This window comes from Heteronotia binoei, chromosome 11 (assembly GCF_032191835.1).
Source record: "Heteronotia binoei isolate CCM8104 ecotype False Entrance Well chromosome 11, APGP_CSIRO_Hbin_v1, whole genome shotgun sequence".
In the NCBI taxonomy this organism is placed as follows: domain Eukaryota; kingdom Metazoa; phylum Chordata; class Lepidosauria; order Squamata; family Gekkonidae; genus Heteronotia; species Heteronotia binoei.
Genome location: NC_083233.1, coordinates 46,038,760 through 46,057,471, shown reverse-complemented (window position 1 = coordinate 46,057,471; position 18,712 = coordinate 46,038,760). Strand labels below are relative to the sequence as shown.

Sequence of the window (18,712 nt, the reverse complement as noted above, 5' to 3'; positions counted from 1 at the left end):
TTTACCTTTATTTGTTATATTGCTATAGTTTTATAACACTATAGCAACTGACATTTCTCCCCCCCCCTCCAAAAAAGGTGGGAGGTTTGAAAACACACACCTTCCCTGCTAATGTGCTTTGACTGCAGTCTTTGAGGAAAGATCATAACAAAGCATAACAAAGTGTGGAAGTCTTGAAAGGGGAAAACCTCAAAACTGGATGAAGCTAGGATTTCCTACAGAAAAGGATCTCCTATAGCAGATGTCAAGAAATAACCTTTTCTGTGCTTAGCACATGATTATTGCCATCCCAGCCATAGAGAATGGATGTTTTTACCATATAATTTGAGGTGGATACTGAAAGACCTGATTGTGTGTTTGTGGCAGCAGGGAAGAAGGAATTAACAGGGTTTTTTTGCTTGATCAGCAACGGCAATTTACAAATTCACTGGGTGCTTGAGAAAAAGCACAGTGGGATATAAATGAGTGGACTTGGGTCTGAAAGAACTGGGTTTAAATCCACACTTGGATTACCCACCCACCCCAGTCATCACCTGTGCAATTCCTTCTGTCAGTGCTCTTATAAAATTTTCGTGAAAGTTACTTGAATTCTTTGAAAGCTTCTTGCTTGTGATGGAAGCCTCGAAAACAGGATGTATTTCAGAGCCAGCCCCACCCCACCCCCCTCCAGCAGCTTGGCCTCTCTGGCCTTTTCTCTAAGATGCAGTCTTTAAGGAGAGGTTTCAGGCGGATGAAGGACCAGGAAGATAATGACAGGGCAGTCTGGGCGCTCCACATTCAAACATTCCAGTTGTATGACTTTTCTTTTGTTCTTTTCTCCGTTATCATTCTGTTGTGGATATTTTGCTGTAATAGAAACAGCAATCAGTGAAGGCTAGGAGAGTTACTGGCACCTGGATATACTGATGAAGGGTGGGCTTTTTCTTTGAATTTTGGCTCTCTCCTACTGACAGAATTGGAGACTAAAAGCATAATCTGAGCACAATACAGACGAATGTCTCTTTTGGAGCCTCTAATAAGCTCCTTCTACCCATTCATTTCCTGATGCTGACAAGCTGAACAAAGCAGGAGACATGTTTTAAATTTAGCTCTGACTCACAGGCTTTATTACATCTCAAAAACTCGGGGTAAATGTACAGAGGAAGAGCAAAAGATTAGAAGATTCCCTATAATGAAAACCAAATATACATCCATGACATGTTTGCCAGACAATTGCTTTTCATGCTTCTTATTTTGGAAGGACAAAAAAAGTATCTCATAGAATGGTTATATAAAAAAGTATATATAACCATTCTATATATAACCATTCTAATTTTATGAGAGGCTGACCAAAGCTGCAGTCCTGAACAGTCTTCACACAGCTGGGGTGCTGAAGGGCTTTAGGAGAAGTTGTGAGACATGTCTGTGTGCAGAATAGTTGTGGCTGTCAAGTCACAGCCAACTTATGGTGACCTTGGAGGGTTTTCAAGGCAAGAGACATTCAGAGGTAGTTTGCCATTGTCTTACTCTGCACAGCAATTCAAGACTTCCTTGGCATTTCCTATCCAAGTGCTAATCTGGGCTGACCCTGCTTAGTTTCTGAGATCTGACAAAATCAGACAAGCCAGGGCCATTCAGGTCAGGTACAGAATGGTAAAAAGGTAAAGGTAGTCCCCTGTGCAAGCACCAGTTGTTTCCGACTCTGGGGTGAAATCGCATTATGACGTTTTCAAAGTAGACTTTTTACAGGGTGGTTTGCCATTGCCTTCCCCAGTCATCTACACTTCCCCCCCAGCAAGCTGGGTACTCATTTTACCGACCTCAGAAGGATGGAAGGCTGAGTCAACCTTGAGCTGGCTACCTGAACCCAGCTTCCGCCAGGATCGAATTGAGGTCATGAGCAGAGATCTCAGACTGCAGTAATGCAGCTTTACCACTCTGCACCATGGGGCTCGGTTACAGATGGTAGCTCACAGATATTTACAGAATGGTAGCTCACAGATACTTCGCTCGCGGAGTGGGTGGCAAACAAATCTAAAGCAAATAAATAAATAAAATTTATTGTAGCCCAGTGTGGCTCTAAACATTGTGTTTGGATGACTGTTAGCCATTTAGTCTCCATTTAAAAGGCTCCTTTGTCCCCCTCCCTGGGCAATGGCACGCTGGCTGTGCACCACTTGCCCCATCCAGGATGCTTCTGGGAAAATGTGGAAGGAGCACTCCAGAGCACCTGCCTTCAATAGTATCTATCAGCATTCTATAAAAATGGCCAGGGAGTTCCCATTATCACACTATAATGAACTGGAGGTAATATCAGGGTTGGGGGGGAGGGTATGGACTGGACATTCTTAGAAAAAGAGCTGATGATATGACCCTGGAAACTTAGTGCCACCTCCTTTTGGCAACAGCATCTCCCAAACACCTTCCATGATGGATGACTAAGGTTGCCAGGTCTGACTAAGAAAATATTTGGGAATTTTAGGGGTGGAGCCAGGAGCAAGGTTGTGACAAGCATGACAGAACTACAAAGGGAGTTCTGACCATCAGATTTAAAGGGACCACACTCTTTTTAAATGCCTTCCCTTATTGGAAATAATGGAGGATGGGGCATTTTCTTCTGGGGCTCATATAATTGGACCTCCTTGTCCAATCGTTTTGAAACTTGGGGGTTTTTTTGAGGAGGGGCACCAGATGCTATGCTGAAAATTTGGTGCCTCTACCTAAAAAAAGAACCCCCTGAGATCCTTAGATACCCACAAATTGATTCGCCATTATATCCTATGGGGACCAGTCTCCATAGGATATAATGGAATGCCCAGTGGACATTCAACCCCTCTCTGCCTTCTGATAACTGTGAAGCAGGGGGAGGCCCTCCAAACCAGGGAATCCCTTGTACCCAACTAGGGATTGTCAACCCTATGACCACAAAGCAAGGAGATCCTGGTGTTGAAGCCTTTGGAGAACTGTACGTTCTTAGACTCTCAAAAGTGCAAGTAAGAGGCCATGGGGCATGAGTGTTTTTTCCTATTAAAGACTAGTGGAACAAACCTGAGCTCATGGATCCCTACTCTGCAAGTGAGACTGACTTTGCTGAGCCACGCTATATAGAAAGAGTATGTGTGAGATGAGATCTAGTTCTCCCTGTCCAGGCATGTGAAGCAGGAGCTGGCATTCTCTGTGTACACAAACTTCGTTTCCTTCCTGTGTACAATTGCATCTTGCATCACCAGGACAGATGGCATGGGGAGGCTCCATGGGCAAAGGTTTTCCTCCACCACTTTGCAGGTGCTGATGGGCATTCAAAGTGTTTCTTTTTTTGAGCACATTTTCATTTTGCCCTTCTCTGCCTGCAGAGCTTCTTCAGCCTGATCTGTATGTACTGAGGCAACTGGGGCATTTTGAATATTAGTATGGGGAGAAGAGAGTATTCAGACTATTCAGGTAGCCGGCCCCAGGTTGACTCAGCCTTTCCATCCTTCCGAGGTCGGTAAAATGAGTACCCAGCTTGCTGGGGGGGGGGGAGTTTAAAAGACTGGGGAAGGCAATGGCAAACCACCCCGTAAAAAGTCTGCTGTGAAAACGTTGTGAAAGCAATGTCACCCCGGAGTCGGAAGCGACTAGTGCTTGCACAGGGGACCTTTCCTTTCCTTTCCTGTCTCCCAAATGGGGGCAACATCATTCTTCAGTCCTCCATTTTACCCCATTTGCACTGAGAGAGAGTGATGGTCCAGTGAGCTTCCATGACAGATGGGGAATCCAAACCTGTGTCCCAGATCCTACCCTGAAACTCTAACCACTCTACTTTGCTAGCTCAATTCTCTGCTGTTTTAAGGCTGCACTCTGGTGGGATTCCACCCCCCCCTGCCATGTTTAACATATTCCACTATATTGTTTTCAGGGCTTTTGTTGTAGAAAAAGCCCAGCAGGAACTCATTTGCATATCAGGTCACACCCCCTGACATCACTATTGTTCCACAAAGGACTTTTTTGTAGAAAAAGCCCAGCAGGAACTCATTTGCATATTAGGCCACACACACCTCGACACCAAGTCAGCTGGAACTGTGCTCCTATGAAGTCCTGTTCAAAAAAAGCCCTGATTTTTTTTAAATACTGGAAGTTGCTTGGAGCAGAGAGAAGATGGATATTTAACTCAAATAAATAAATCTGCAAGCAGAATTCTCATGGCGTTTTCGCACAGAGCTTACCCCGGAGCGACGTCCCTCTTCACCGCGCAGCGGCTGCGCGGATTTGGCACCAACTGCTCCGCAGAACCAGGAAGAGCCGCGAAGAGCCACGGCTTTTGCGTCACTAACGTAAACTGGTTTTTAGCCGTTTACATTTGCGACGCAAAAGGCTCGGCACTTCGCGGCTCATCCTGGTTCTGTGGAGCAGTTGGTGCGAAATCCGCGCAGACGCTGTGCGGTGAAGAGGGACGTCACTCCGGGGTAAGCAGTGTGCGAAAACGCCCTTAGTTTTATCCGGGAAAAGCCAGATCTGTGCCAGGGGGGGTATGCAGTGTTTGCTGAGAATTTTCTCACACAGTATGTTCCAGGTTTCTCTGGTTGTTTTTATTGATTTCATTGATACCCCCCCTTTCTCCCTCGGGGGATCAAACACAGTTTACATCATTTTCTCCTCCTCCTTTTATCCTCTCAAAAATCCTCTGAAGTATGTTAGGCTGAGAATATGAAATTGGACTGAAGTCACCTAGCAAGCTTCCATGGCAGAGTGGGGATTCAAACCTGAGAATTTCCCAGATCCTAGTCTGACTGTCTGACCACTCCGCCACACTGGCTCTCCAGGTTAATCTGTTTTGTTTTTAGGGTAATTAAAAATGAAACATGTCTCCTCCTAGCCCAGGTATTGAACTTTGTTCTGCTATTGCTGCAAGATTTAGAAACAAAGCTTTCCTCTCCAAGCATTGCCCATTATGGTCACTGTTCCAATTGTTGGGGATCAAAGGGTTTGTTGTAGCAAAAATAGGGTTGTTCATCTCCAGAGCATGCATGCAAAAGAGCTTTGTATTCTGCTGTAGTATCAAAGAACCGAATTGGTGTCTATCAGCATTATCCTTTTGGTAGCATTTGTTCTGAAAAGATTAGTGGGGGTTTGGAGGGAACAGAACTCTTTCGCCTTTTATTGAAGGCCGTGAGAATAAAGCATTCAAACTGGAGGAGACTGGCATGGATGTTTAATCCTCTCTCCTCACCTCCCTGGTGAGCAGGCAAGGTGTGTCAGCCCTTAGGGTTGCAAGTATTAAATTGATCGCTTGGGGCTACTTAACCAGCCTTTAACAAGGGTGCAGAACCCAAGTCACAACTAACTGTCCTGTTGAGGAGTATATTAGCTGGTGTTTAGGGAAAATAATCACTTTATTTAAGGGAGCAGTTTGTTGAGGAGATCACATCACAGTTCTTAAAAAATGGGCAGTAAACTGCCACCTTTGATTCTGGCTGCAAATGGGAGCATACCCAGATGGAAAGGCTGTTCAGGGGATCTGATTTGGGTGTCAGCTCCCTCCTGGACCATGCCATGCAGCTTCCAAGTCTATGCATTGGCTTGGGTCCAGGGAAGCACCTTATTGAGTTACATACAGCAGGAAGAAGGGCAGGAGAGCTCCATTGCACATGTGGTAATCTACACAGGGTTCTTTGGACCCAACCCCTTGCGTTTAATGCTTTCCTCCTCCCAAGCAAGCTTGGCAATTGTTTGCCACTTTGGAAATCCAGCTGCTGGAATCTGCATTTCTAGGTCATGGCTGAGGAATACGAATGAGGGGGTGACTCACTTTCTCTCCTGATGAAGGGTGGTTCTTCACAAGAAAACACAGCAAGAAAATGTTCTGGCCCAATCAGACACTACTACTTTTAACAGTGACATCTTTGGTTACTCAAGCTCTTTGCAGTTAGTATGGATAGGAAGGAAGAGCTATTCCCATTTCTGGGGTGGATTTGCATGCATAAATAGAATTGATTAGAAAGGAATTTAATTTTCATGCATTCCTTTAGAAAACACCAAATAAACTTGGCAATGCTTCTATTTTTTGACTCATGTTTTGGAGCAGCGCATAAAGATGCTACATTTTCTTCCTCTCCTTGCAACTGGACCTTTTTTGAAGTTGCTGTTTAATTCACCATTTGCTCTTCAGTGAACCTTGTGTCCTAGATGTTGGGGCTGGGCTGATCTGCCTGGTGTCAGGCTCAGAGCAGACTAGCAGAGGGTTTTGTCCAAGTTTGTGCTGTGTAATGCAAGTTTCTGGAGCCGGTGGGCGGGGGGGGGGGGGGTGCTTTAAATTGCTCAGCCTTCTGTCACCATGCTCTCATTTGCTGGCAGGAAGTGTTGTGACTTGCTGCTTAGAATTACAATTGTTGGAGGAATGCTGGCCTTCCAGATTAATTTTCTGGGCGTGGGAGAAAGTTCCACATTGCGCCGGGGCTAGGCGAGGGATCAGGTCTGCTCTCCTCAGAAATCCCAACAGGGCAAGGTAAGGGGGCTAAATTCAGGGATCCAAAACTGCTGCTTAGGTTCAGTTTTGCTGCAGTGCAGCGAAGAGCGACTCCCAAGACTCAGCGGCAGCCTGGCCCGATTCCTCTCCCTTTCTTCTCTGCCAGCGTCTGTGGCAGTCCTTTGCTAGCGGCACCCGAGGGATGTGGATTCAGTGGAGGACGCTTCTTCCAAGAGAGCCAAGCAGGTGTGTCCTCTGCCTTTGCTCTGTGCCTTTGGGAATGCTTCTGTCCTTCTGGAAGTGGGATGGAGCACATAGCTTGGTAGCTCTTGTTTGCTTTCCGCTGAAAACAGTTTACTCAGTCAGCGTCTGGACTAGCAATAGCCTTTTCATGTTCTTTCTAGGGGATTCTGAAAGCCCAGGATCCTCAGAATGTCCTTCCACTTTATATCCTGTGAAGTAGCGGGGGGGGGGGGCAGTCCTGGAGGGTTTTAAGGATCTGCATCAGGAAATGGTTGGGGGGGGGGCTTTGCACTTTAAGTAAATGTTTTTGCTGACCTAATGTGAAACAGCAGTTTGGGCTGCGGAAAGTAGTTGCTATTTGTCTCAAACTACAGACAGCATTGAGGCAATCAGATAACAAGAGGTTGTAAAATTCCTGGCGAGAACAGGCATGTACGGCTTAGTTCTGAAGCTTGCAATTTAATAGAAATTCTATGTTGGGTCTTCTCATAAAACTCTTCTTTGCTTTAGCATGAAAATGGGGAAAGAGGGAAGGAAGTTGAGCAGGATTCAGAAGAGGGGCCTCCTGGTGACGCTTACATTGTTTTGTGAGTTTTGTGCTATCTCTTCCTGCCGACTCTTTGAATATTTTTTTCTGGAACCCAGGGCTGCAGTCCTGTTATTTTGCTTGAATCCAAATTGTTTGTAGCCCATATTTTGGTGTTTCTTGTTTCGTGCCTGTCATAAAAGGACTTGTTCATCTTTGAATCAAAGGTATTGCCATAAGTTCATGTGTGTATTTTGATTTCTGCTTTGTGCTGTTAGTCTCCAGACAGGTAACAATAGGTTAAAAATGAGTATAAACAACCCCATTAGAAACGGAATTAAAAAAATGTAACAAGCAGTTTGCCAGACTTTCAAGGACTGAGGATCAAAACTTGGAGAATTCATATAAAACTGAGTAGTATAATTATTTCCAATTTTTTTAAAACTGCTGATCCTAGTAAGTCCAGATAGGAGAGGAAACATAAAAGTGTTTTTTCTTTTGCAAGTTTGTTCCTTCACGGATTTGAAACTCAAGACTGCTTCTCCAAGGGCAAACCCAACGGTTCTGTTACCTGAACTCAACCAGAGAGAAAACCATGCTGGTCTTCTCTAACAAATGCAAAAAGGAGCATTGTACCATCTTAAAGACAAGCAGCGGTATTGTCACAGAAGTGTTTGTGGGCTGTCTGACAAACTGAACTCTAGCCTATGAAAGCTTCTGCTGCAATACATCCATTAGTTCTTAAGATGCCGCAGCACTCGGTCTTATTTCTGCTGAACTGACCTGTAATCCATCCAATGCAGGCTACTGTGAAACCTCTGTCTTCTGAGCAAGCAGGTACAATCAATATCAAACTATGGGAGAACTCAGAAGATTCCCTTTAATTTCTGTTTTCAGTGTATGCTCCTGTCTGTGTAGTTAAAAAGGAAAAAAAGATCAGCATAATCAACAAGGCAGTTAATTCTGGCTGTTAAAAAAAAAGAATTTTGCCAAGTCAACAACATAGCATATGAATTATTTACAAATCCTGTGGGTATTGGTTAGGTTACAGGGTATCCTTTTCATTTTATCTTTTACGTCACATCAGCCATTTACAGGTAAAAAAGTTAATAGGACCACTCAGTGAGTTTGTTAGCTGAGCAGGGGGTTGAATCTGGCTGAATCTGTCCTGATCATTATGATCCATCAGCATCGACAGCCCACCTTTTCTAGGTAGTTCCTAAATCATTAAAATGTTAAATCATTTTGCCTTTCATCGCTTTTCCACCTAGGGTTGCCAAGTCCAATTCAAGAAATATCTGGGAACTTTGGGAGTGGAGCCAGGAGACATTGGGGGTGGAGCCATAAGCAAAGCTGTGACAAGCACAATTGAACTCCAAAGGGAGTTCTGGCCATCACATTTAAAGGAACCACACACCTTTTAAATGCCTTCCCTAAATTAGAAATAATGAAGGATAGGGGCACCTTCTTTGGGGTCTCATAGAATTGGACTCCCTGGTCCAATTTTTTTGAAACTTTGAGAGCATTTTGAGGAGAGTCATCAGATGCTATGCTGAAAATTTGATACATCTACCTCAAAAAACAGCCCCTCCAGAGCCCCAGATACCCCTCAGATCAATTCTCCATTATACTCTGTTCTCTATGAGAATCAATCTCCATAGGGAATAATGAAGTGCTCAGCAGACACTTCCCTCCCCCCTGCCCCACCCCCATTTCTGATGACTCTGAAGGGTGGGACCGACATTTCTACTCACGAGTTGTTGAACTTCCAACTTCTTCAAAGTAACACAGAGCAACCAAAGGTTCAAGTTTACCTTTCCTATGCAAACGACCTCTGAAAACAGAGGGTTTGGGAAGGTCTGGGCTGTTTTCACAGCCACTGAGAGCAGCCATCTTGTTCTCCCCCTGCTTCTCCCACCCCTATTCAGCCTTAAAGACACAGACACACCATTCCAAGAGGAAGCCTTTCAAGCCTCTGGAGGTGGAAAAGCACATGGTGCAGGGCCAGATTAAACCCTGTGGAGGCCCCTAGGCAGTTGAAATCTTGGGGCCCCCTTCACAAATTATCTCCGAGTTGGAGCACCCGCCCCACTGCCCAGGCCCCCTGCTGCAGCCTGCAGGCACAGTTGCTAAAAAGGCAAATGCAATTTTGGGCTGTATTAACAGAAGTCTAGTGTCCAGATCACATGATGTGATGGTATCGCTTTCCTCTGCTCTGGTAAGACCTCACCTGGAGTATTGTGTTCAGTTTTGGGCACCACATTTTAAGAAGGATGTAGACAAGCTGGAATGGGTCCAGAGGAGGGCGATGAAGATGGTGGGGGGTCTGGAGACCAAGTCCTATGAAGAAAGGTTGAAGGAGCTGGGCATGTTTAGCCTAGAGAGGAGGCGGCTGAGAGGTGATAGGATCACCATCTTCAAGTACTTGAGGGGGGTCTGGGTAAAAGTCGGATCTACACAGATCTTCATGAATTCATATGATTTTTACATTGAAATGAAATAAAACCACTATTATTCTGTAGATCCTGCTTAGACTATAGGCAGGACCACAAAAATCAAGCCTCCACAGATTCGTGGCACCTCACCAGTGCAAAAACAGGGTTCCAAAGCACGGATCCTCATGAATTCATGATTTTTATGATGAAATGAAATCAAACCACCATCATGCTGTAGATCCTGTCTTAGACTATAGGCAGCAACAGAAAAATCATGCCTCCACAAATCTGTGGTGCAACAACAGTGGAAAAACATGTTTCCAAACCACGAATCCTCATAATTTTTGCTTTGGATCCCCCCAAGCTCACCATCAATTCTGTCCATGGGCAGAGTTTGCACCACAGAAATTGTGGGTCCACGGTTTTGTGGCAGCATCCTAGAGCAAAAACTTGGTTTTGAACCATGGATCCTCATGATTTTTACTTTGGGCCACCCCAAGCTCAACATCCAATCACATATCATGTCCATGGGCAGAGTTTGCACCACAGAAGGCGTGGGTCCACGGCTTTCTGTCAGTACCCTAGAGCAAAAACTTGGTTTTGGACCACGGATCATCATGGATCCTCATGATTATTGCTTTGGGCCACCCCAAGTTCACCATTCAGTCACATATCATGTCCATGGGCAAAATTTGCACCAGATAAGTCGTGGGGGGATCCCAAGCAAAAATCATGAGGATCTGTGGTTCAAAACCAAGATTTTGGTCTATGGTGCTGCCACGAAGCTGTGGACCCACGATTTCTGCGCTGCAAACTGCCCATGGACATGATATGTGACTGGATGGTGAGCTTCGGGTGATCCAAGCAAAAATCATGAGGATCCACGAGGATCTGTGGTTCAAACCCAAGTTTTTGCTCTAGGATGCTGCCACAAAGCTGTGGATCCACCATTTCTGTGATGCAAACTCTGCCCATGGACATGATATGTGATTGGATGGTGAACTTGGGGTGGCCTAAAGCAAAAATCATGAGGATCCAGGGTCCAAAACCAAGTTATTGCTCTTGGGTGATGCCACGAAGTCATGGATCAATGATTTCTGTGGTGCAAACTCTGCCCATGGACATGATATGTGATTGGATGGTGAGTTTGGGGTGGCCCAAAGCAAAAATCATGAGGATCCATGCTAATCCATGGTTCAAAATCAAGTTTTTGCTCTAGGGTGCTGCCACAAAGCTGTGGATCCATGATTTATGTGTTGCAAGCTCTTCCCATGGACATGATATGTGGTTGGATGGTGAATTTGGGGAACACGCCCTACTATTGCTGATGATGTCTGTTCCCAAACCAAGCATGGAACACAGAAGAGGGTGTGGGAGGGGAAACTCCCCTTTTCTAAAGATTTACTATATCATTAAAATTACCTATAATGAACAAATGCCATTGCCAATATAATATTAAGCAAGCTTGACAGTTTCAAAGTTGTAAGTTTCCAAGTGATTATCCCAAGGACTTATATGCAAAAGTACATATCTGTTTTATTAATTTGTAAATAGGGGAGGGGGATAAAACCACAGATACATATAATAGTCCATAGTTTAAAAAAAAAAAAGGTTCTCCATTCACCTGATTAGCTTTTACTCTGATTTGGCCTGCATAGTCAAAGTTCTTATTTGTAGGTCTTTTCTCACGTGGAGGAAGTGATATTGTAATCCCCAGGCTGATGTGGAACTAACGAGTAATGCAAGTGATTAAGTTTGCCAGTGACCTCCAGGATAAGAATTACATGTTATTGTTTAATCGATGAGTGGACAACCACGTTCACAGTCTATCAGGCACAGTTCTTTGTATCCATTAAAAATACAGTGCAGTCCCGAGCTTGTATCAGAAGTAAATCACAATAAGTTCAATGGGGCTTACTGCTTAGTAAGTGTGTTTAGGGTTGTAGCATTTGTGTGTCCACATCCAAGAACAATATCCATGTAACAGCTCATATTCAGACTAGCCAAAACAACACAGGTCATTGTGCAAGCTTTTAAATTCTCCAGAACTCTTCATCAGGCTGGATGGGTCTCTCCCCTCCCTTTAAATGAAACAATGTAAAAAAAAAATCTAGTTGTTACAAGTATGGTTCCAACAAAAACTATTTCTACATAAAGCTTTGAAATTTATTTGCATATAACTTTTTTTTTGCCATGAAGTTGCAGCTGACTTGTGGTAACCCCATAGGGCTTCCAAGGCAAGAGGTATATAGAGGTGATTTGTCATTGCTTGTCTCTGAGTAGCACCCCAGGTTTCCTGGTGGTCTCCCCTCCAAGTACAAACTGGGAATGACCCTGCTTATCTTCCGAGATCTGATGAGAAAGTCAACCACACTGTGGGGTATCTGTGGGGTATAAATCTAATCTCTTCTTGGTTTGGACCAGGGCATTTTTAAACTTCATAGTTCTGTCTGGTTGTCAGCCTTGTTATGAAATCTGTTACTAGCACAAAAGGCTTTGTTATCCCTCCCTGTATCTAATAGTAAACTCTGGAGGCCTGTGTGCCAACCACAAAAGCATCACAACAGGGACATCTGCAGATAATGTGAAGGTTTCGCCATACTTGTGGAACTTCCCAGATGTGCAGAAAAACAGGATCTTGTAAATTAACAAAAATAAAATATAGCACCACCCTATCTCCTCAAAACAGCCCAGTGAGTGCTGTCCACACTCCAGAAGGCACTGAATATCAGGAGCAGCTGATAGTCATTTGAGATCTGGGGGCAGGTAGCTCTAGTACCTGAGATCTTGGGAAGAGTTTTAGAAGCCCTAAGCTGGATGGCCCAGACTAGTCCAGTATTGTCAGGTCTCGGAAGCTAAGCAGGGTTGGCCTTGGTTAATATTTGTATGGGAAACCACCAAGGAACTTCAGTGTTGTTATGCAGAACCCAGCAATGGCAAACCACCTCTGAACATCTCTTGTCTTGAAAAATCCCATGAGGGGCTGCCATAAATCAGCAGTGAGTGACTTGATGGCTCTACTACCACCACAGTTTTGAAAACAGGATATATCCAAATTGTTTCTCCCACAATGCTTCACATGCTCCAAGTTGGTTTGTGAGCTAACAGAAAAGAAACATTGCCTTTTGTGTAGCTTCCCTACCTGATCCTTAGTTACCTTGGTAAGCAGTTGTTTACTGGCCTGCCTTATCACTCCCATTTAGCTGACATAGAATCATAGAATTGGAAGGGACCTCCAGGGTCATCTAGTCCAACCCCCTGCACAATGCAGGAAACTCACAAATACCTCCTCCTAAATTCACAGGATCTTCATTGATCCTATACTATTTGCAGTGTGAAGTCTGAAATACCCTTCTCCTGGAGTCTTGACAGAACTGTTATGTGGGGAAAATGCAAAACCTTTCCAGTTTGCTTTTGATTAGGAAGGTGGATTTTCAAAAATTTGGGCAACAAGAAACATTAGTTACCTGCCCTGATCTTTGTGATGAGTTAGCTTCCAATATAAATACATTGGAATAACTCAGTCCCTACTTTTGGTTTTTATGAGAGTTTTTCTTCCTCTGTATTCTCTAGTACATGATTACCAGAATGGCTTCTTGTTGATGTGGGTGTCTTTTCTTGTTAGGAATGTATTTGCTGGCTGCTTGGAATTTTTTATTTCTGTTAGAATGTATTGTTTTTAATCTGTGATGTTTGTGCCATCCTGTTCCTAACCTTTGTGGTCTAAAGATTTCATCTGACTCTTGTACTGCTATGATGACCTTGTTGAAAAATGTGTCTGAAGAGTTTTTGCTGCTTTTGTGAAGTGAAGCCAACTACAGTTCCAAGAAAGGAGCTACTGAAGGCTGTCTGTTAGTCCCTGGCATCAGGTTCAGGAATGCAAAAAGCTCACTTTTTATGGCTTTAAAGAACTCACGTCAGCAGTGAAAGTCCCACTAGCATTTGCTATTTGCCACCTTTATTTGGCTTGTTTTTTTTCCTTGTTGCTTGCTGCTATTAAACAGTTTTAGAGAAAGAAGTTCTTCATCTTTTTAATCTGGATTCTGCCAGCACAGGTAATTTAAACTGATGCAGCTAGAATTGCTGCTTTCACTGTCCTCAAATTTGGATAAGATCCAGCCCTCACCTTGCAGAATGGCATGAAAAACAGACTATGTCTGGACTAGGGGAAAGAGAAGTATGCACTATAGACCACATACGAATTCCTGCCTGCAAAATGCAGTGATGATGCCCAGTAGTTTAGATGACTTTAAAGAACATCTTAGGCAGGCTTCTAGAAGCGATCTGTTATGATAGCAAACAATGGAACCCACATGCACTAAGTGCTGTTGATTAGAAACAGAGCTGGAAGGGACCTCAAGGGTCATCTAGTCCAACTCCCTGCACAACGCAGGAAATTCACAACTATTTGGCCCTCCCATTCCCTCAGTGACCCCTGCTCTAAGCTCAGAGAAAGGTAGAAAACCTCCAGGATCTCTGTACAATCTAGCCTGGAGGAAAATTCCTTCCTGAGCCCAAAGTGTCCAAAGCCATGACCCTACTAAAGGACAGCAAATAAAATGTGCAAAATCTAGAAGTACTAGAAAAGACACCCTTCTTCTTCGAGGTCATTTAAAAGGCACGTTAGTGCAATAAAAACCTGGACTATTTCACAATCTTTTATAAAATGCTAAGTAATGAATTTAGATATGACAAGTTGGAAAATTCTGGAATGGATATATATGCATGCACATACAAAATTATTCCCAGTGGTCTCCCTTATTTTGCATAATTTATTTGTGTTTCAAATTTTTAGTAGAATTCTTAGTGGATGCAATCTCCATTTATTAGAACAATATTTGGAAATAGTCACTTCACCAGTTAATGAGGAAACAAAAGGAAAAGTAATAATAATCATACTTAGTATTTTTTTAAAATTTGCATGTGTGGCTAAATGTTGCAAATTTGATAATTCTGTAATACAGGTCATTTCAATTCATTCATTCATTCAGACTTATGTCCTGCCCTTCCCATGAAGCAGGCTCAGGGTTTCTGATGGAAGGTTAATTGTTTAACTTTCCATCAGAAGGTTAAACAATTAAAAACCAGATTAAAATTACACTCTAAAACAGCTAAAATACAGACTTTAAACTCTGCCTCAGCTGTCATGACCAATCATTCCAGAAGTCCATCAGACGCCAGAATCGTAGGGTGGGGGAGGTCTAATGAAGGGTGATGTCTGCCACCTTAACTGAAAGCCTGGCAAAAGAAACCTGTGGAACTGCAACAGGTCCTGCAGGGCCCAGGGAAGCTCATTCCACCAGGCAGGAACCCTGCCTTATCATCATTATCCATATGGGGGTGGGGACTGAGGCTGGCTTCCTTTGGCACTCAGTGAGCTCTTGGTGAAGCAGAGAGCTAATGCTGTGACTCCCTAGTTCACACCCTCAACCATAACTTTACAACTGTTATCTGGCTAACTCCATCTCCAATGTGCCCTGCTTGGAAGTTATCAAGGGGGCACTTAGCTACATGCAAGAGACATAAGAACATAAAAGTTGCCTTGGTAGGTTGAATGAAAAGATACATCTGACTCAGCATTCTGTTTCCAGCAAGGGCCAGCCTGGCAAGCAAAGCAGAAAGGTACAGCATCTTTGTGCATGGAGGTTCTATTAATATCCCTTTTGTCTTTAACCTGATCATCAAGACCAGGGTTGACCAAACTGACTGGGAGCCACATGTGGCTCTTTTACACAATTGTGTGGCTCTCGAAGTTCCTACCACCCCATTAGCTGGCTTGGAGTATGCATTTAAAGTTGCTTTCTTTCTAACTCTTCCTTTCCCCCCATCTATTTTCCTTCCTTCCTGTCTACAGCTCTCAAACTTCTGATGTTCATGTAGGCTTGCCAATCCCCAGGTCACAACAGGGGATCTCCTGGTTTTGCAGACTCTTTCCCGCCCCCAGCAAGCTGGCCGGTGTGGGAAGCCACACCCCAACAGCCACCATATATCTTTCCACCTCGGAAGCCTTAAGAAGATGCTTGGGAACAGCTTGTTTTTAGAAAGGTGTGTGTGCCTTTAAATCAGTCAGGTTGAATGGGGATGGGGTGAGCTTGCAGAATGATGTGGCTGTTGTGAGAAAGGAAAGGGAAGCAGCCTTGTTCCTACATTTTACAATCCCTCCAGAAGTCATTTGCTGAGAAAAATAAAGAGTAAATAGTAAAGTAGAACCTCTGGTTTCTCTGTGTTAGTCTGAAGAATGTGGTTGAGTATACAGCATTCAACAACTCCCATGGTGAGTAAATTATCCCAGGGAGACCACAAAGTGTGTGATTCCAAACTTTATTTTGGCTGCTTTATGTGTGTGAGTGTGTGTGTGTGTGTGAGAGAGAGAATGGAAGTGCAGCCAGATGCTGGGGGTCGAGGAAATGAAGACTGTATTCAGGGGAACTGCACTGCTGTAGTTTTATTTAGTTTAGGGAATGGGAAAGTCTCCTGGCCCTACCCCCAACATTTTCAGGTATTTTCTGAGATAGACTTGGCAACCCTATGTTCATGTCTTGCAGCTATCAAACATCTGACGTATATTCTATGTGCTCTTACATTAAGCAAGTTTGGCCACCCCTGATCAAGACACTGGAGCACACTGTGTTTAATGGTGTCAGGTGTGGGCATATGTACTTGTGAGTGCACACTCCTTGTATCCAGCAGCTTTTAAAAGCTATTACACAATTAGAGCATGAAAGAAATCCCTTTGCCTCTTTTCATGTGATCAAAGCAGACCTCTTCCTGGAAAGTCCCTGGAAACCCTTTGCCTCTGGTTATAGCAGAAGCACCTACAGCATATCTTTTTTGAAATATGTCTTTTCACTGCTGTATATTGTGCATTTTTCTCTCTGTGAAGCTAGCAGGGAAAGGAGCCACCGGAAAAATTAATTGCATTTCCTAGGTGCTGGTCCATATCAGTACATTTCCAGTGGTTTAGAAAGTAGGTAGGTCTGCACACAAAAAAGGTGAGGAAAAGAGTCGCCTTCCCAGGTGCCCAGTGGCAGATTTGTGCTAGCACAGACAAGGCTGAAAACAGCCATACCTTTGGAAACTGGTTTTGAACCAGCTGGTATTTAACAAAACTGATGATGGCTCTCATCAAGCCTGAATCTGGCATCCAGACATTGGAGATGCTTCTTCTGGTCTCTGGACAGGCACCCTGAGGTTCTCTGTTTGCACAGATCACCATTTGGGACCTTCTGCAGCCAAATCCAGGGGAAGAATGAGTGTGCCTGTGCTGAGGGGTGGATCTGGCATCATTCCCTCATTTTTTTGTTCAACCACATCATAGAGAAAACCTGTCTCCACAGTCTTCTGTAATCCAGTGCAAATCTGAGAAGCCCTATTAAATTAATCCCTTGTATTAACTTGTTTTTAATCAAGAGGATTATCCTGCTTTGTGCTACCAAAAATTACAATCCTCCCACAGGGAATGCTGATCCCCTCTGCTCTCCTGCCCATGCCTAGGCCTGCTTGCATTGGTAACTTTTTTTTAATGCTCAGACTGATTGTGTGAACTTGCCTTCCAGTTATTTGTCACTAGATACCAGACACATGGAAGATCTGGGAATGCGTCCAAAAGGTTTGGGGACAAGTCTCTCCTCTCTTGTCAGTTTATTGGGTGGCCTCAAGCAAGCACCTCTCTCTCTCTTGTTTTCAGTTAGGGAGTACAATAGACTTGCAGTTGACTTGTGACAGTGGGCAGAATAAAAATGGTACAGAGCACGGGTTGACCAGAGTGCACAGCTGCACATTAAGAGTTACTTGTGGGTAGGATCACTGCCCATCCTGAAGTCCCCAGTAAATTATGATAAATAAAAACTATTTGTACCACAGAGGTTCCTCTGGCAGTTCTCCCACATCAACCCCAAACTGTGCTATTTACTCTCCAGAGATCCAGCTGTTGGCAGCCATGTCACCTTGTCCTCCATGGCCCGTTAGCAAGTGAATTTGTGTCTGTTCCCCAGCTGCACCTGAATGTGCCTTTGTCCTGGTTCCCACTCCTTTTGGTGTGGCTGGTGAGTCTGTCTTTAGTCAGCATGAGGAAACTGGGCCTGGCTCTCCTGTCCTCTGAAGTGGGCGTTTCCTGACCTTGTGAGTTTACTTTCTGTCAGAGCCTCTGATTGCATCCAGCTAGCTAAAGCAAATACTTAACTAATTTGTGAATAAATACATCCTTCGATTAAATAAATAGCAACTTTGTCATCAAGACATTGTGGATGTAGTCAATCAACAATAATCAGCATTCTTATGGGTGGTTTCCCACAAACCTAAATGAAACCAATGTTGAGCTTGGACAGTCTTGTGGAAGGTTTTTTGTGTGCGCGCTGTGGCCACTGTCTTTCTGCCATTGTCTAAATCTGGTTAAATACAGGGCTCCAAATAATATTCTCAAGCAGCTTGGGGTAAATTAAGAAAGAAAGATTTTTGTATGAAGCAAAAACAGTAGAGAGTTGCATTTCTTGAAAATTTATATACGGTGCATGAGGGTCAAACCAGTTTAGTGTCAGTAGAGTGTATTGGACTTTGGAAACTTGGCCTCAAATCCCCACTGAGGAGAAGCTCTCCAGGGTCTCAGGTCTAGGTCTTTCCCATTGTCTGCTATCTGCACATTTCCATCAAGGTGGCAGCTCTTTATATGAAGTACACCTTCTCATCAGGAGAATTGTGCTAATGAAAAGAGTTAACCCTGTTCTCAAAGCTGTGAAACTTTATTATATTGAAATCATTGAAATCTTAAATTGCATATTATCTCTGTACACATTATAGCATGTTAATTGTTCACGCAGAGGAATTATTATTCACTAATGCTGTAAATTATCTCATGTACAAGTCTTCATGCTACACATTTTGTATGAGTAAAACCTTATCTCAAAATCATTTCACTGGCTGTTTCTACACAGGGATTGTTCCATGTATCGAATGCAAGAAGGGAAAATGAGGGGCCACTGAGGGGAAAATGTTTCTGGGCCACTGAGAAAGTTCTGGCAAAATCACCATTGGGGTCATCCTCCTATGTAGGTGTGATGGCAGAAAGAGGAGCAGGGAAGGTGGCCA

At 43.8% G+C, this 18,712-nt stretch overlaps 1 protein-coding gene across 4 annotated transcripts in view; it reads left to right on the top strand.

Annotated features, from left to right (window-relative positions):
- PLS3 (plastin 3) overlaps positions 1-18,712 on the top strand; it is a 68,603-nt gene that overhangs the window by 16,584 nt on the left and 33,307 nt on the right. The window contains exon 1 of one of the 4 annotated variants that reach the window (XM_060249914.1): positions 6,324-6,463. The exons of the other annotated variants lie outside the window; for them this stretch is intronic. The gene's annotated coding sequence lies outside the window, so the exon portion shown is untranslated. Of the gene's footprint in view, positions 1-6,323; positions 6,464-18,712 lie in introns of those variants that run through there. 4 annotated transcript variants of the gene reach the window in all.